We start from the raw sequence: 19,972 nt of genomic DNA, 5'->3' as shown, positions 1-19,972 counted from the left end.
CATCCCTCCAAAATAGTTTTTTTTTTTTTTTTTTTTTAACTTTATTAAGGTTACAATAGTATTCAGTCAGGCAACTTAAGAACCACATGACTAAAAAAAAAAAAAAAAAAAAAAAAAAAAAACAGAAATGTGGGGAGCAAATTTACATTACATACTAGACGGATCAACAAATAATTGTAATTATGATTTTTATTATTATATGCATGTTTCAGAGACTGCATTCATGTAACAAAACCAAGGAGAGCAACGTTTAAACAAGGCAAATTTAGATTAGTTTGTTTATGAAATTTGCCAAGCAGTATCATTAGATCATACAATTCAATCAATTAAGATTGTTTTCAAAATAAACAAAACACATTTTAATTTAATTTGTTATTTTTTTAATTAGTGAGCATTGTTTCATCGTCAATTCCTCAGTGTCAACACAACAGCTTGGAGACAATAATAAATAGACTGAATTATGACAGGCCATAATGTGTTTATAATAGGAAAAAAAGCCCACAGTGTTGATATAATAATTGAAAAAATAATAAATTGTATTTAAAGAGCGTTTTTCAGGGTACACAAAGACACTTTACAGTAAAAAAAACAGTTTAAATGCAGAACATGTGAGTTTTTCTATATATATTTCCATATCTGACACTGAACAGAATGTGAACAACCATAAAACAAATGTGTGTAAATTGGTTTGTTTGAATTCATTTTGCGGACATAGTCTAACTTTCATACTCCTGAAGTATAAACTGCTGTAAAGATTCCAACAAAGCAGACAATAAGTGAGATGCATTTGTTTGGGTATTTGAAGAGTCTTTACAGATTTGTGACCTTTCTGAAAGCTAAAAAAGCAGACTGGGTCAATCTGCCAGAGGTTTAAAAGTGTGTTGTGTATCTTGGCCTTGCATACAATGTTGGGGGATTGGTTACCATGGTTACCCGCTGCCTTGCTGGAAGAAAGATTTGACAGTTGGTCAAACTACACCACAAGTGGGAAATAGTTTCTATAGGCTCATAATAATGTGAAAATGGCAATATATATCACTTGACAAAAAACAAGTACCTTTTGACTCAGAGGAATATATTACACTGAGTAATACTGCTGGCTTATAATTCAGAAGTGTGGTAGATGTGGACCCAGTCGACCCGGTCCTCAAAATGAAATGAAGGGAATAAGGAGCCAGACACCTGAGGGATGGTGGTGGTTCACATAACCCTTGGTAAGTCTCAACCTTTAAAGGAATAACACCAGTGCATAGTTTGCACCTGTTGACCTGACCACATTTATTGATCAAATGTTTACATTAAACTCTAGATTGATTCAAAGGTAACACTTTACAATAACCATAATTTATAGATGGTAAATAGACATTTATAAATGGTAAACAGATAGTTTATTAAAGTTTAATCATCATTTATAAACCATATATAGGCCATTTGGAATGGTAAATAGAAAATGTATTAATGTTGAACAATATATATATTATATATTTCCTTTATAAATGCCAAATAGATGGAATATAGTATAGTATAGTATAGTATATATAGTTACTTTACCATTAAAAAACAATTATATTATAATTATTAGTTTAATGATAGTTTTGCAGTCATTATAACATGTTTAACACCAATGTTAAGTATGTAAATTTTTATTTTTTTATTATTATTATTTCGGGGGGGAATATGTTCGTGGAATGCATACGTCCATTGTCCAGTTGTGTCAAATTGGAATTCCTATTAAAACCCGGTAAACTAATAAATTAATTATGTGTGTTGTTTTGGCATATATTTAGTGATATTTATTATTCTACTCCCTGCGACCCGAGTGCGGATAAACGGTTAAGGATAATGAATGAATGAATGAATATTAGTCTATTTAAAGTAAATAATAACTGCATATAGTGACATTAAAATCAGCTTTTAATGTATTATATCTGCCTATACCTCCAAAATTGTATTACTTTACTTCACTTCATGTGTATGGTGGTGGTCACATATCCCTTTAAAGTTTAAAGGTAGAGTATTAACAGTCCTAACTCCAGTGCATTATTTTCACCTGTTGATCATAACACATTTGTTATTCAAATGTTTGCATTAAAGTAAAATATACAGCTACAGGTAAAAAAAAATGTTCAGGCATTATCTATCATTTGAGTCGATTTAGTGTTTAAAATTTTTTTTTGTCAAATTAGTCCTCAATTTCTATGTTTTTTTTTTGTTTTGTTTTTTTACTGGTAAACTAATAAGTGAATTCCGTGTGTTGCTCTTGCATAGATTTAGTGATTTTTCATTTTTATTTTTTTACTTAGGGTAAACAATAACCACTCAGTGACATAAATTATGTATAAACATGTATTATGTCTGCCTATACATCTGGAATATCATCACTGCACTTCACAATACCATTGATTTCCTTCAAGCATCCAATGACCAATTAGAGTAACTTATAATCATAATTTAATGCACTCTAAAAGTGATTACAGATGTCAGAATCATAAAACACTGTGATCCTTGTGGAAAAAATGTAAGTGAGTGACCAGCAATAATGAGAGTAATGAGATGCTTTACCTTATAAGTCATTAAAAAATGCTTATTATAAAGTTACAAACATCTAAAAGTGCTTACAAGTATAATTGTACAGTGCTAAAGATTATAATGCATTATAAGTATGTTTAATGCATTAAAGATGTGAGATATATATGTACGTAATATATATAATATATGTGGATGCTCTATAGATGAAACTCTTCTTTTGGGTAATTGTGGTCATTTTTCAGAAATGAATTCCACGTCAAAAAAATAACCCTGTAATAATAAAATGGAAAGATTTCCAGTACCTCATTAAATATATTTAGTTAGTTACTGAGAGAAAAAACAGTACAATGTGCAAAAAAAAAAAAAAAACTGCTTCATACGAGAGAAGAAAAGGTCATGATTATGGATGGTATTGGAAATGAAATGCGGCTGGACTTTTAAATGATGAAAAGTCGGTTTATTTATCTAAATCTGTCTGTTTTGCAACCGTCGAGAACAAAAAACATGATGGATCTTGTATTCTGCCCTGGATGAATTTCAATTTTTTAGCAGCAAGCATAGGCATATATATCTGCTGGATCTCTCTCACACATAAACACGTTCCCACCTTGCATCATTTTCCTTCTGTCCTTCGCTTGCTTCTCTCTATGCAGCTCTGCAAGCTTTCTCACATACATCCTCCTCCCTGTCTGTCTGTCGGCCTCCCTCCCTCCTCCTCCTTCGCAGCACTCAGTGTTCTCTCACACACATTCTCTCTGTCTGTCTCTTTCTGATTTTCTCTCTGATCTCTATCCTCCTGAGCATGTCTTGGAGGCGGATCAGCTGCAGCCAGCCAGGCAGCTGTGTGTTGTTGGTCTTGTGCCACCACAGAGACGCTTTGGCTAACCCGCTATCTATTTGTTTAGAGGAATTAAAGGATGCACTCTCTCCAGGGACCTCTGGCCTCGGAGTCGCCAGAAGGGGCCCATATCAGAAATTGCACTCAGAAAACACACAAGTAGATAGGCAGAACTGGACGAAAAACTGATAATCCATCGAAGATCTTTAGAATCAGTGGTGGTTCTAGACCGTCAGAGGGGCACATTAAAAAAACAGCAAAGATCATATTTAACCCTTTATCAGGCAAAGAATTATATTTGGTAACTTCAGGTAATATTTTGTGAAAAAAGTGGCAAATTTACTCGATTAAAGTGGCAAATTTACTAGATTAAAATGGTAAATCTACAAGAAAAACAGTTGCAGATTTAAGAGGTTTAAAGTGGCAAATCTGTGTGAAAAAAGTCGCAGATTTACGAGAAAAAAGCAATTTTTTTCCCCCCCAGATTCACCACTTTAACCCTTTATAGGGCACTCCTTGAAATACTTGCAAATTTCAACCCTAGAGAATATTGGAGGATATTACGTGCTGCCAGAATGTGTAAAAAAAAAACATCCGAAAATAATATTTTGAGAAAAAAGTTTACGAGATTAAAGTGGCAAATCTACAAAAAAAAAATGCGCAGATTTATGAGATTTAAAGTGGTGAATCTGGGAGAAAGAAAGTTGCTTTTTTCCCCACTTTTTTCTCGTAAATCTGCGACTTTTTTCGCACAGATTTGCCACTATAAATCTCTTAAATCTGTGACATTTTTTCTTGTAGATTTGCCACTTTAATCTAGTAAATTTAAACTTTTTTCTCGAAATATACCTGAAGTTACCAAATATAATTCTTTGCCTGATAAAGGGTTAAATATCATCTTTGCTGTTAATTTAAGTCTATTTGGAAGATACAAATACATTGATTGAAAAAAATGAATCTTACCAACAACAGTTATTTTTGTACGACAATGACATTTCTCATTTTTGTGCACAATTATTATTTATTTTTTTAAAGTGCAGTACAGTGAGCATGATCTTTTTTTTATTATTATTATTTACCCAAGCTTTTATTGCACAATTAAACTATTACACAATGTACACATTCTGGGTTCCTTTTGTGTACAATGAGATATTGTTTGAACAAAAAATAGGTCAGAATTGTTCCGTCGATCATCGTTATAAATTGATTGTTTTGTTATTAATTTGACAACAGCAGGGGCCACAGCAGGGGCCAAGGGCTTCTTCACAGGGGCAGTGGCCCCTGGGGGCCCCTTTGTAGGACCGCCACTGTTTAGAATGATCATCACATGTGATTCCCCACCGCTGACCACTGTGTCACATCGCTGGTCGGGGTTTTGGAGGGGTTACAGATACGGGCTTTAGAGGTAGTTCTCACGGGTGCCATTACACTTACTACTTCACTGCTTTCATTTTTTCTTCTCCGTGCTCGTGGGGGACCACAGGAATGATTCAATATCCATTCTGCCACGCAGTGTGCACTGCACGTTAATGCAATCCATTTTCTATTTTCTACAAGCGCTTTTAGTTACGGTGCAGTGGGGGAAATTGGTTTCCTTTCCTCTTTTTCGGCTGAATCGTAAACTGTATATGCATATGTATAACATGGCATAGCATAAATATGATTTGTGCAAACTTAAGTGGGTGAAAAAAGTAGTTTTGTAGCATATCTGTAGCTAAATGAGAAGAATGAAAGTGGCAATCGGATGCCTAATATGCTCTGACGAGGCTGTTGGCTTAGAAATTGCCTCACTGCCTTTCTCCGGTTTAACTTAGATGGGTCTTTTGAAAAAACGCTCAATGTTTGTTTGTCATTTTCAATGTTTGGACTAAAGCCTGCTGCAAACAAGCACTGTAACTAGCTCAGTGGGCAGGAAGAACCTTGTAGAACCTGATAATGTAATAACTTCCCGATACTGTAATAACCCCGATAATGTAATAAAAATCTGCACTTGAGTCCATTGAAAATGTAACAAAACCTGATAATGTAATAACTTCCCGATAATGTAATAAAGTGCATTTCCCAATAATGTAATACACTTTTTTTTTTTTTACCAATAATGTAATAAAGTATAACATTATTGGGAGGTTATTACATTATCAGGTTAGCCTTCATTTCACAAGTCCTGATAATGTAATAATTCCCCAATATTGTAATAATTTAACAGCAGACCACCCATTACTTGGGTTCAAGTGGTGATACTGTGTAGGCAACTCTAGCTCAAGAGCTCTAGCGCCACCAACAAGTCAAAGTTGAATGTTTATTAACTTTTGACCCGTTCATCCGTTTTTCTCAAACGAGGTATCCATGACAACACGAATGCATTCAACAGCTTCTTGAAATCTAAAGGTGCTTTGTGTTAAACGTTATTACATTATTGGTGAAAAGTGTATTACATTATTGGGAAATGCACTTTATTACGTTATTGGGAATTTATTACATTATCAGGTTTTATTACATTTTCAATGGACTCAAGTGCAGATTTTTATTACATTATCGGGGTTATTACACTGTAATAAATTATTCTGTAGTCATTTCATTTTACTTAATGTATTAAATATAAATGCGTCCTTGATTTTGAGGCAGTTGTTTAAGTACCTTTAATATAAAAATGTTTGAGATAGAATCTACTTATTTTGATCACATTAAATATAATCTTTATGTTTATGTAATTCTTAATCAAGAGAATTTTGAATGAATCCAACACAATAGAATTCGTCCATTTTTAATTGACACTTAACACTTCCTGTTAAGTTGTTATTAACTCAACTTGTAACATAGTTAGATTGAATTAATAATATTGAGTGCAATCTGTTGCCTTAATTGTATTGAGTAGCTATTGTTTATCTTTTTTTACAGTGTACATTATCGGAAAGTAATTACATTATCAGGTTTTATTACATTTTCAATGGACTCAAGTGCAGATTTTTATTACATTATCAGGGTTATTACAGTATCAGGAATTTATTACATTATCAGGTTTTATTACCTTTTCAATGGAGTCAAGTGCAGATTTTTATTACAGTATCGGGGTTATTACATTATCAGGAATTTATTACATTATCAGGTTTTATTACATTTTCAATGGACTCAAGTGCAGATTTTTATTACATTATCGGGGTTATTACATTATCAGGACTTTATTACATTATCGGGGTTATTACATTATCAGGAATTTATTACATTATCAGGTTTTATTACATTTTCAATGGAGTCAAGTGCAGATTTTTATTACATTGTCGGGGCTATTACATTATCAGGAATGTATTACATTATCAGCTTTTATTACATTTTCAATGGAGTCAAGTGCATATTTTTATTACATTATCGGGGTTATTACGTTATCAGGAATTTATTACATTATCGGGTTTTATTACATTTTCAATGGACTCAAGTGCAGATTTTTATTACATTATCGGGGTTATAACATTATTGGTAATTTATTACATTATCAGGTTCTACAAACCTCATATTCTGCTGTCCGTTTACCTTCACAATCACAGTCAATGGACTCAGCATACAGGCATGTTATGTGCTGCTCCCACGCTGTGAGCCATGTATGCCGAGCCCGCTCAGCTGCTGGTGGGCAACGAGCTGAGAGCACAGAGGCTCATATCTGCTCGCCTGCCAGCAACTCCTCGGGGAGTTGCATCACTTGGAGGCTAGTGAAGGTGAGATTTAATTCTGACAAAAGACGAACAGAAACAATAGTCGGAGAGTTCTGTAAAATTTGGCCAACCGGGCGTGACTAAAACATGCTGGGAAATAAAGCTGCATTTTACACGCAGTGCAGAGGGTAATAGAAAACACAGCTACAACTAATTAGCTGCTATCTTGTTCATTCCAGAAGCTACACACTCTCAATATATGATCCCTCCGAAGACTCCAGTGAAGTAGGCTAATGCTAAACTTTCTTTTCAGCACTTGGCAGTTCACTAGAAGTAATTATGTTGTATATTGGTGGAAAAGAAACAGCCATCTATATCCATACAGCTGCAGAGAAAGGGTGAGACAGAGTGCTCGCCACTGACTAATCATTATTGATGGAGATTCACTTTCACTTAGCAACCGGATGGCTGGCTGACTGCTGATGCTCGGAAAAAGGCAGGCCTGCACGTGAACCGCCATTGGCTGCTTTTCACGGCCTATTGAGCCAATCAAGGTGACTGTGTGAACACCTGCTGTCCGGGTGCCACCGAAAAACCTTTTGTGGAGTCCGGGGTGAAATTTGGTCCAGTTCCACTGCACTCGTATCCCACCCCTCACTTCAAAGCGACGGGGTTTGAGAAAAGTGGCAAGATTAAACTCTCTGTCATATCGCAGCACTCCGGGGTGAAGCGACTGACTGTCACGGCAACGGACATGCCTCATTTTTAGGTTAATTCGAAAGCATTTTTATTGTATAGGAAAACTTCTACCTTCCAACATCCCAGAATTTTTTTTTTTACTGTTATTGCTGCAAGGAAAGGCCAATCTCCAGCGGGGAAGCATGTGCATAAATCATGTGGATGTATTTACAGCTATGTCTTCGACTTGTGTTGTTATGTTCATGCTCCACAGGATTCCAGCATGCTGCATGCATGCATGAATATTCATGACTTATTCTATATTTGATCTTTATTAACCCTGTTTGCTGCTCATACAGTGCTCTGAAACTCCCCCCTCCTTTCTCTATCTTGTGCACGCTCGTATTGTTCTTGTGCAGAATCTGTTTTCCTCCTTTGTTATTTCATATAAACTATATATATGTGTGCACACCGTGTCCGAAACTTTACTGTTAACCTGTTGCGTGCCCTCCGTGATGACCCGTGTGCGTGCTTTGTCGCCATCAGCATGTTGTGTGTGCAGGTCTGTGTGTTCACAGTGCACCAGAGCATGAAATCATGTACCGGCTCTAGTCATGCTTCATTCACAGGAACATCCCCGCTGTGAGTTGTCCATACAGGTGAGAGGCCCAGCAGGGGCCGGTGCAGATGACTATAAGCTGAAAATACTGTACGGGACTCCCTGCACGCGAAGCACAGAGCTGAACTCTGCATGTTGCACGCAATTAAAATCCTTCCACACAACATAGCATTCAACCCAGAGTCAGCACGTTTAACCATCTGGAGTCCAAGAAAGCACCAGAGCTTCTTCATGACATCACGACGTAAAGACGAAGCAGTGTGGAGCCCTGCTGTCAGCTTCCCTCTAAACCGAATTTCCCTTCGGGGATGAATGAAGTAATCTATCTATCTATCTAAAGTTCTGGCTTTTCTAAACGTTTCCATGTCCCATTTAACACATCAACTCTTTTTCAGCAAAAGTGAAAACATCCATGACCAAGTGCAACATGATTTTGCTGAGGTTTTTCAAATTTTGCAGTGTGCATTCAGCGTTTTCAATGCAATATTTTGTGTTTAATGTTTTTGTGATTTTTTTTATTTTTATTTTTGTGTTTTTTGTAAAGCAAAATGTGGTTTTTAAATGTGTTTTTTGTATTTTTTGTGTTTTTTTATGCATGTTTTTGTGTGTTTTTTGTATTTATTTTGTGGGCATTTTGTGTTTTTTATGCATGTTTTTGTGTGTTTTTTGTATTTTTTGTGGGGGTTTTGTGTTTTTTATGCATGTTTTTGTGTGTTTTTTGTATTTTTTTTGTGGGGGTTTTGTGTTTTTTATGCATGTTTTTGTGTGTTTTTTGTGTAGGTTACAATGTGGGATTTTTTTTTTTTTTAACTTTTGTATTTTTTGTGTTTTTGGTAAAAAAAAAAAAAGTTTTTTGTGTGTTTTTTGTGTTTAAAATGTTGATCCAGTAAGTCAAAATGACCAAAATAGTGATCGGGTCGTATAGGTGAGGTTGTGCTGAAGAAAATGACACCAACATGGCATGATAAACATTTTTTATGTGATATATACAGGCAGAATGAAAAAGATTCAAAAACCAACAATAGCCCTGTGTCCCCGGAGGAATGGAGACATGGGGCATCTGTTCTGTTCTGTTCTGGCATTTTTTTTAATTTAAATGTTTGCAGGTGGCTGTGATGGCCAAAGGTCCCGACTCTGTAGGTCATGGAAATATTTAAAACCCAACTGCTACTTCAAGGCTGGGCAGCAAAGGGGTATTATCATTTATCATTTTTTGGTAAAGGTTATATTATAATGAAAAAGGCCAATGTGAAGTGCAATTCTGTTGTCAAATTTTAAATAAAAAAAAAAGGGAAAAACAAAGTTCAATCTTACAAAATAAATATGAAAGAAGCAGTTGTTTTTCCTTTTCATTGTCAGAATTAAGGTTTTTAATTATGTTTTTTTGTTCTTAAAATTAATGGATTTATTCATTAATGTGCTTTGTTTTTAATCCTGTTTTTGTTGAGAACTTTGGGCTCAGAAAATGTGCATTTATGTAGATATTATTCATTATCAAACAGCACCCTGATATTAAAATTGTATTTTTGTTTATAAATTTCATTATTATCATATCAGCTGTACCTTCTGTGTGGATTTCAAATGTCAAAGACAAATATAAATGCTTAATCAAAATATACTTGTGCAACCAAAAACTTTAACCCATAACAACCCAGACCCAGTAATCCTTAAAGGGAAATTATGGGGGATAACGACATAGAACACATTTATGATGTTTTTAAAAAAGTACTACCCCTAAATGTCAAAGATCTGTGACATGTACGTTACACTGGGCGTTTATGGTATTTATGTTTGTGATATTTCTTATTTTAAAATAAAAAACTAGACACATTTTCTGCTTACAGAAACACAAATTTGCTTTTTTCTTTGCATCTCCACAACATATATCAAAATTGTGACATTAATAGTGCTAATAACGAATTATTTTTCAGATTTGTTTTTAAGTAACAATATAAGAATAAATCAATAATAAATAAAAACAAATAACCATTTGCCTTTTTGTTTGCATCTCCATAACATATATCAAAATTGTGACTTTAATTTGTTCAGGAAATATGGTCAGAACAAGTTAAATGCAATACAGGACAGCCTATTAACAGATTAGAATTGTTAAATGGGTTTAAACTTAGCCTCGTAACAGAAATATGAAAAAGTAGCTAATTTCAAAAAGCAAATTTTTTGTTTCCAGTGACAGCCACATTTTGGAGAAGTCACTTCTTGTCAAAGTCACATGAACAGGGTGTTGAGTATACATTTCTTAGGGATTTAACCCTTTATCAGGCAAAGAACTATATTTGGTAACTTCAGGTAATATTTCGAGAAAAAAGTTGCAAATTTACTGGATTGAAGTGGCAAATCTACAAGAAAAAAAGTTGCAGATTTAAGAGATTTAAAGTGGCAAATCAGATTTATGAGAAAAATGTGGGAAAAAAGCAACTTTTTCTCACAGATTCACCACTTTAAATCTCATAAATCTACGCATTTTTTTCTTGTGGATTTGCCACTTTAATCTCATAAACTTTTATCTCAAAATATTATTTTCGTATGTTTCATACGATGTTTCATACCCTCCAATATTCTCTAGGGTTAAAATTTGGAATTTGCAAATATTTCAATGAGTGCCCTATTAAGGGTTAAAATGGTGAATCTGGGAGAAAAAAGTTGCTTTTTTTCTCGTAAATCTGCAACTTTTTTTCTTGTAGATTTGCCACTTTAATCTAGAAAATTTGCAACCTTTTTCTCGAAATATTACCTGAAGTTACCAAATAGAGTTCTTTGCCTGATAAAGGGTTAATGAGTTAATGTGAAGCATAAAGCTCAATATGGGAGATTCTCGAAGATGTAAAGTGTTTGTTACACGGGTGTCACCATTGGTTCTTATGGGTTAACTTCTGCATATTCTTAATATAATAGAATTTAGTTTTCATTCCTTTTCTAAGCAGGTGGTAACTCTTTGCTGTGACACAGGACTGTGGGCAGAGAGCTCCTCCCTCGAGACATGAGAAGTGCATTAAGAGGAAACACTGGAGTTTTAAAGTGGTATTCCACCCCAAATCTATTTCGAGTAACGACAGATCTGCACTTGCAGCCTTGAAAGGATGATGTTAGAAGTTTGTATATGCACCTTCACAAAGAACAGTGGCTGCAGTCATCTTGATTTATGTTGTTTACTGTACAGTGGAATCCAATTGTGACAAGCTCCTACATCAGGGAAACCTATCCAAACAGTTTTTCCTCCAGAAAACACTCCTTTACTGTAATAACCACTTCTCACATGTGCCCAGAACCAAATATTATTATTCTCGTATTTTGTACTGTGTTTATACTGTAAAATCAAAACCAAACACTGATTTTAGTTTTACTTACAGTACTGTTTTTATTACTGTACAATCAAAACCAAACACTGATTTTCTGTTTTATTTACAGTATTTTTTTTTACTGTAAAATCAAAAACAAACACTGAATTTAGTTTTATTTACAGTACTGTTTTTTACTGTAATCAAAAACAAACACTGATTTTTAGTTTTATTTACAGTACTGTTTTTTACTGTAAAATCAAAAACAAACACTGATTTTAGTTTTATTTACAGTACTGTTTTTTACTGTAATCAAAAAAAAACACTGATTTTTTTGTTTTATTTACAGTACTATTTTTTTTACTGTAAAATCAAAAACAAACACTGATTTTGATTTTACAGTAAAAAACAGTACTGTAAATAAAACTAATCAGTTTTTTTTACTGTAAAATCCAAAACAAACACTGAATTTAGTTTTATTTACAGTACTGTTTTTTACTGTAAAATCAAAAACAGTGTTTGTTTTTGATTGTTTTTGAATCAAAAACAAACACTGTTTTTGATTTTACAGTTAAAAAAAAACCCAGTACTGTAAATAAAACAAAAAGCAAACACTGATTTTAGTTTATTTACAGTACTGTTTTTTTTACTGTACACAACTGTGACAAGCTCTTACATCAGTGACACCTATCCAAACAGTTTTTCCTCCAGAAAACACTCCTTTACTGTAATTAACACTTCTCACATGTGCCCAGAACCAAATATTATTATTCCCGTATTTTGGCTTGAGACCAAATCTGTGTCAGGATGTTCCTGAGGACACCAGAGGTTGTGATGAAGGGCTGATTTGAGTAGTTTCCAACTAAAAACACCCATCCGTATGTGAAGCAGTATCGTCGCCTTCTGTGAGGGAACCCCGCATTTCACACCTTCAAGCATCTTTAATTAGCACCAGCCGGTCAACGAGCATCTCCCACAATGCAGCAGCACTCCAACCCCTCCCCACCACCGCCACATCCATGGTGTCGTGCTACCCCCACCTCTGACTCACAGGTACTGACAGTCTTAATTTACCTTTCCACTCCTGGCGGGCTAGCTGTTTTCAGTGCGTTGCCAAATTAAGGACCTGGGAATTACTCTCGGCGCAGAATAATGATGAGGCGGCCCCTATCAGGACATGGAAGTGTGTTTATAATGAGATCGTAAACATATGCTCGTGCCAGCGCAGCACCTACCCATCAGCTTAATTGGCTCGATGTGGAATCTCGCCTCTCGTTGGTCCTCTCTGGAGGAGGAGGAGGGGTATGTGCAGGAGGAGGAAAATGCGGAGGAGTGTTGTGACATCCGGCTGCAAAGTGGAGTTCAAAACTGCAAAAAAAAACACACAAATACAAGCGTAAAGACGCCCACGCAATGATTATCCTGCATGATCCATACATGTAATGCAGACACAAACACACACACACACATGCACCACACCAAGCAGAGAAAGCATTAGCAGGTATGTAAATTGGCACCTGCACTGACAATAAGAGGGTAAACAGACCCATTGTGCATTGTACTTGCCTGTGTGAATCAATGTAATTGCTAAGCCAAGTGGGGTGCAAAATATAATGAATTGGCCCAACAATTGACAAAGTATGATTTATGCGTGTTTCTTAGCGTAATCAGTCTCGCCGAGGCTTCATTTGGTCCACGGGGGAAGAGAATGAGCAGAGGTTAAATTGTGCTAACCTCTGTCTGCTTAGGAGCTAGTGGGAACAATTTGGCAGGCCGGAATAAAATAAGTGCCATTAATCATCACTCATGTTCACATGAACACTGGAACACGGGCAGATAGATGCACCGATAGTGTTTGCAACATGCTTATATTATTATTATTCATGAATGAGTGAGGAAAAACACATTTTTCCAATGACTGACTCATTTTAGCTGCTTTAGCATCCTATACGAACACCCAGTGCTGACATGCTTGAGATATATTTATTTATTTTATTACTATATTTCTATAGCACCTTTCAAAACCAGGGTTTCAAGGTGCTTTACAAAGTACATTATCACGGAGGCAATACAACAGTTAAAACAAAAATAACAGAACATCATCAAAAACAGTGAACAAGCAAAAATAATAGGATACAAAATTAAAATATGTGTAAGACGTTAGAAATCATTGCACAAATGCCAGTCTGTACAAGTGGGTTTTTAAAAGTTTTTTAAAATGATACACAGACTCAACTGCTTGAGATATATGATATGAATAATAATGTTAAATAACAATAATTCCATATTTCACAGGTTTTTTGGGGGGGATCTGGTGAGCTTCTGTCCGAACAATTTGGCAGGCCGGAATAAAATAAGTGCCATTAATCATCAGTCATGTTCATATTAACACTGGAACACGGGGCAGATAGATGCACCGATGGTGTTTGCAACATGCTTATATTATTATTATTCATGAATGAGTGAGGAAAAACACATTTTCCCAATGACTGACTCATTTAAGCTGCTCTAGCATCCTATACGAACACCCAGTGCTGACATGCTTGAGATATATGATGTGAATATTAATGTTAAATAACAATAATTCAATATTTCACAGGTTTTTGGGGGGGGGTCTGGTGAGCTTCTGTCCAAACAATTTGGCAGGCCGGAATAAAATAAGTGCCATTAATCAGCAGTCATGTTCATATGAACACTGGAACCAGATGCACCGATAGTGTTTGCAACATGCTTATATTATTATTATTCATGAATGAGGAAAAAACACATTATCCCAATGACTCATTTTAGCATCTTACGAACACCCAGTGCTGACATGCTTGAGATACAGTACAGGCCAAAAGTTTGGACACACCTTCTCATTCAATGCGTTTTTCTTTATTTTCATGACTATTTACATTGTAGATTCTCACTGAAGGCATCAAAACTATGAATGAACACATATGGAATTATGTACTTAACAAAAAAAGTGTGAAATAACTGAAAACATGTCTTGTATTTTAGATTCCTCAAAGTAACCACCCTTTGCTTACTAGAATATAAGACATGTTTTCAGTTATTTCACACTTTTTTGTTAAGAACATAATTCCATTAATAGTTTTGATGAATCTACAATGTAAATAGTCATGAAAATAAAGCAAACGCAGTGAATGAGAAGGTGTGTCCAAACTTTTGGCCTGTACTGTATATGGTATGAATAATAATGTTAAATAACAATAATTCCATATTTCACAGGTTTTTTGGGGGGATCTGGTGAGCTTCTGCCCGAACAATTTGGCAGGCCGGAATAAAATAAGTGCCATTAATCATCACTCATGTTCATATGAACACTGGAACAGGGGCAGATAGATGCACCGATAGTGGTTGCAACATGCTTATATATTCATAAATGAGGGGAAAAAAACACATTTTCCCAATGACTGACTCATTTTAGCTGCTCTAGCATCCTATACGAACACCCAGTGCTGACATGCTTGAGATATATGATATGAATAATAATGTTAAATAACAATAATTCCATATTTCACAGGTTTTTTGGATCTGGTGAGCTTCTGTCCATGTAATTAATGAGGATCACGGTGCCAAAAACTGAGAATTAGACTTTACTTTCAGCATGACAAATTAAAAATTCCAACTTATGCTCTCAGCAGATGGACCCTTTGCATCTTCATTGCTCATCGCTGGCAAGCTGTCTACTCTCTTCACCGTGCTCCGTGCACAGGCATTTCCGGTCCTCCGCTGCAGCCTAACAGCCCGGGTAATCACACGTCATGTTGTATGTGCAGCACAGTACAGTATACAGGCTGATTATGCATGTAGGAGTGTCATAGCTCCCCTGTGGTGGCACTTATAAGAGGCTAGCCCGGCTTCAGATGACTAATACGTAGCTTCCAGCCATCCATATAGGATAAAAAGCTCATTACAAGGCCGACAAACCACCACCTGCTAGTATCGACGGTGATGTGATGAGCCTGTAAATGCAATTCAAAGTGTTAACTGCCTGCAAATGTGCCTTGACGTTTTATTGCACATAAGCATGGATTTGGTTAATTTCATATTGCGTTCTTTTAATAAACCGGGCTGGAATTATAATCAATTTGGACAGATGTGTTTATCAATTACAATTAGCGACTCATTATTCATCCCAAGATTTCTCCAAAGAGATTTGTGTGTTGGGTGTGTGGAAGGATTTGCCTTTCTAATGAAAAAAAAAAAAAAAAAAAAAAGCATCAAAAACAAGCAACAAAAAAAAAACAGAGTGTGTGAAATTAGTGTGTCATCGATTTTTTCCACCCTTCAATATGTAAACATTAAATTGCTAAATGAACTCCTGCAGTAGTTGATAGGTTTAGTCATGAGAGAAGTCAATTCAATATAGTGGCAATCTGGCGTGCTGTAAGTGTAACCAAGCATGAAGAGTCGCTTCACTGGCTTTTCCAATATAGACATTATGTGTGACTGTTTTCATGATATGTCTATTTCTTTGGACTGTATATGCTTATGCGAGCATGTCATTGGAAGCCAACAATGAAAAGAGATGCATGTCACCATATTATATTAATACATTTTGTTGCCAACCATAAAATATGAAGTGGTTTCCCTTGTTTTCTACCAGGATGGTTTAGTGCTGCTCAATTATGGCAAAAATCACTATTATTTGGGTCAATATTGAGAACAGGATTATTTCACATGGTTACTCATTGAAGTCATGCATTCATTAAACTTTTAAAAAAGAACATTTTTAGTGGTTTATTTTTAACTTTAGTCCAATTAAACTGATAAAATGTCAAATAAAAAACAAAAAACAAAACTTTTTTAATATTTGTCTTTTCAGACGATTATTTTGAACTTTATTACAATTTAACTGATAAAACAAAAACAAAAAATTAATTAATTAATCTAAAAAAAATAACAAATTGTCTTTTCAGTGGATTATTTTGACCTTTAATACAATTTAACTGATAAATGTAAAAAACAAATATTAATTCATCTAAAAAATTAAAAAATAAAAAATTGTCTTTTCAGTGGATTATTATGAACTTCAGTACAATTGAACTGATAAAATGTTAAAAAAAATCATTATTTAATTTAAAAAATCAAAGTTCAAAATAATCAACTGAAAATATTTTTTTATTTGATTTTTTTTTAGATTAATTAATTATTATTATTATTTTACATTTTATCAGTTAAATTGAACTAAAGTTCAAAATAATCCACTGAAAAGACATTTTCTATTTGATTATTTTTTTTAAGATTAATTCTTTTCTTTTTTAAAGTGGATTTTAGTGGATTATTTTCCACAACCTACTGAAATCTACAAAACGTAAAATAAAAATCTTTAAAGAAAAATACAGTAGTTCTCCTGTAAATAATAATTACAGTAAGCTACTTGTTAAATGCTGCCAATAAGCTACTGTAAAAATCATTAACAATTCTTTACAGTGTGCAATTAGTGAATATGACACACTTCCTGGCAGCCATATGATAGGACCAAAGCTCTGAGGCAACAACAGCTGGGAACAGCTGGTTGTGTTACTAAAAATATGACTTGGCTCTCTCTCAGCTGAACTGCACACACACACTTTCATTACTGTGCTCTTTTTGACTGCGAGCTGATCATTTCACTATTGATGCATCAAATCAATCCCTGCTTCTTCGGCTTGTTAGCTAGCTTGTATCAACATGCTGTTCTGACCGCATCTGATTAGTTTGCAGCGAGTTGCAGTAGCTGCTCCCTGGTTGGCATTGGCAGCCGGGTGATTAGATACAAGCTAAATGCATTATAGCAACAAGCAGATTGTTTCTTTGGGGGTGGAGCAAAGGCAATAAGTTTAGCGAGCACGCTGTAAAAAAAGGTTTATGCGCATCTGCTTATGATGAGGACGCCTGAAAGAAAAAAAACAAACATTCTGTGATAATTTCTCGTGTTCAGCACACACATTCATCAAGTGCACCCTGTGGCAACCTCACTCATTTACCTATTCATTACACAGACGTTCAATCACCTCTTTATTGTCTGTCATAAACTCCACGCTGACAGTGTCTCTGGTGGCTGTAACGTCTCATATGTTCGGCTTTCCCCCTTAAAGTCGCAATAAAATGTCATTTTGAGAGAATGTTGCTATTTTTATTTGATATCCGCACAAAGGGGGATTATTGCTTAAGTGTAAACCAATGGGAGAGCTAAAGAGAAAAAACATGGGATGGGTGAAGGAGCAGGGCTGTGCAGACAAAAATGCATGATGGTTTCATTGGCTGTATGTTATATTAGAACTTCCTAAGGCTGCAGCGTGATTCATCAAATTGTATTTCCAATTAGAAATTTGGCTTCCAACGATCAGGGAAAACAAGATAACTGAGATAAAATGATTATCATGCTACATTCTATTTTGCAATGATGCTCTCATTTTGTCTTGTGTTGTGAATACAGAACACAGTGATGCACTTTCACTTGTTTTTTGCAAAGTTACTGGCCTGAATATGTTGAATAGAGTTCACCAAAATTTAAAATATATGTTTAGGAGTTTTCAGGAGGTTGTGGCAGTGCATTTAAATAGCTCATCTCGTTTATTTTTGGTCTTATTTTACTTTTAGTTATTCATGATTTAAAAATATATATTATAATTATAATACGTATATAGGCCATTTAGAATGGTAAACACATCATTTATTAATGTTTTACTTATTAAATAATTTATAAATGGCTAATAGATGGTATATCAATGTAGGTTTATAGTTACTTTACCATTAACAAACCAATACATTATAATTAATAGTTTTATTTATGGTTTTAGTTGCATTCATTATAACATTTTTAACACCATATTTAGTATGTGAATGATTTTGAAATGATTCATATACCTTTAAGAAATTGGTTGAAAAAATTTAAGGATTAAATATGTATAGCACTTTGTAAATGGTTAATAACTGGTCTATAAACCACCTATAAACATCACTTAGATTGTTATTGTAAAGTGTTACCAAAAAAACAGTTAAACACTGATTTTTAATGATACTGTATATGGCAATATGGCACAGTAAACAATGCTGTTAATTTGATAATAATTTCATCATTATTTTTTATAGAAAAAACTAGTAATTGCAAGTAATTACTCTATACATTTACTGTTTTACAATTGATTTCCTGTGTTTGTATGAAAAACTTTACTCTAAGTTAATTATTTAAACAGCATTTGTATTGGACTGATTCTGATCAAAATTATTATAACAATGGAAAAATACAGTAGTTTACTTTGCTTTTCATACTGTCTACTGTGTTTTTTCTACAGTAATGTTTTAACTACTGTGATTTTGTCACAAGGACAGATTTTTAATTGTAAATTATACAGCACTATACTGTAAAAATCAAACACAGTGATAAACTGTGAATAATACATTAAATAACTGTAGATTTTGCAGCTATTATTTACAGCGCATGGTTTGTTTTTTACCGTTGCCATTGAACATCTCACACTAAAAGAAAAAAAACAACTGAGGGGAGTCAGCTTATAAGACACTGAATCATCTTTTGCTTCGTGACAGTGAAAATACTCTCCAATCCTGTGTTGTGCAGCAGCTGCAGACTTGATCTTACAAAGGTCTACATGAAACAAAGGAACAAGGACCTCTTCCATATTTGACTGGGGATGAAATATGAAGAAATGCATGATTTATTTTGTCCTTTTGAATGACTACGACTTATCTTCTTACTGCAATCATATCCTCAAAGCCTCATGCATGAAGAGGCACTTATTCTGTTTTTCCTAGATGCTCTCAGTGGCCCTTTGTTGACAAGTGATACAGACAAAGGCACAGGCAGCAGATTAGAGAGCAAAGAGTAGGACATAAGGGTAGAGGAACAGGAGCATAAGACATGTATTTTGCATTAGAAATAAACTGAAGTAGATGATTTATGTTTTTTTATTGTATTGATTTCTTTGTCAAATTTAAACATAATTACAGTAATGCAAATACAATCTCCAAATAATGTTTTTGGACTAACTGTTAATATAACAAGTGTAAATTTGTGTATGCAAAATGTGCAAATGCATTCATGCAAATACTTGTCCTCACAGTTGGTGTCAGCAGTTTTTTTTTTCTATCCAAAACATATTGTAGCGATGCTAGCTTGCGTTTTCTGTCTTGAAGAACCTGAAACTATTGAACATCTCTTCAATTCATGTAGAGTCACAAGTCATTTTTGGCAGAACCTGCATAATTGGTTAAGTACTAAAATGGAAAATATTACACCTTTCGATATGAACCAAATCCTAATGTACAAGGAATACATCGCTAAAGAAACATCTGACATGATTAATATCATTATGATTATGGGAAAATATCATATACATACAAGTAAATGGAG

This window comes from Centropristis striata, chromosome 7, assembly GCF_030273125.1.
Source record: "Centropristis striata isolate RG_2023a ecotype Rhode Island chromosome 7, C.striata_1.0, whole genome shotgun sequence".
Taxonomy (NCBI): domain Eukaryota; kingdom Metazoa; phylum Chordata; class Actinopteri; order Perciformes; family Serranidae; genus Centropristis; species Centropristis striata.
This window is presented reverse-complemented; position numbering follows the sequence as displayed.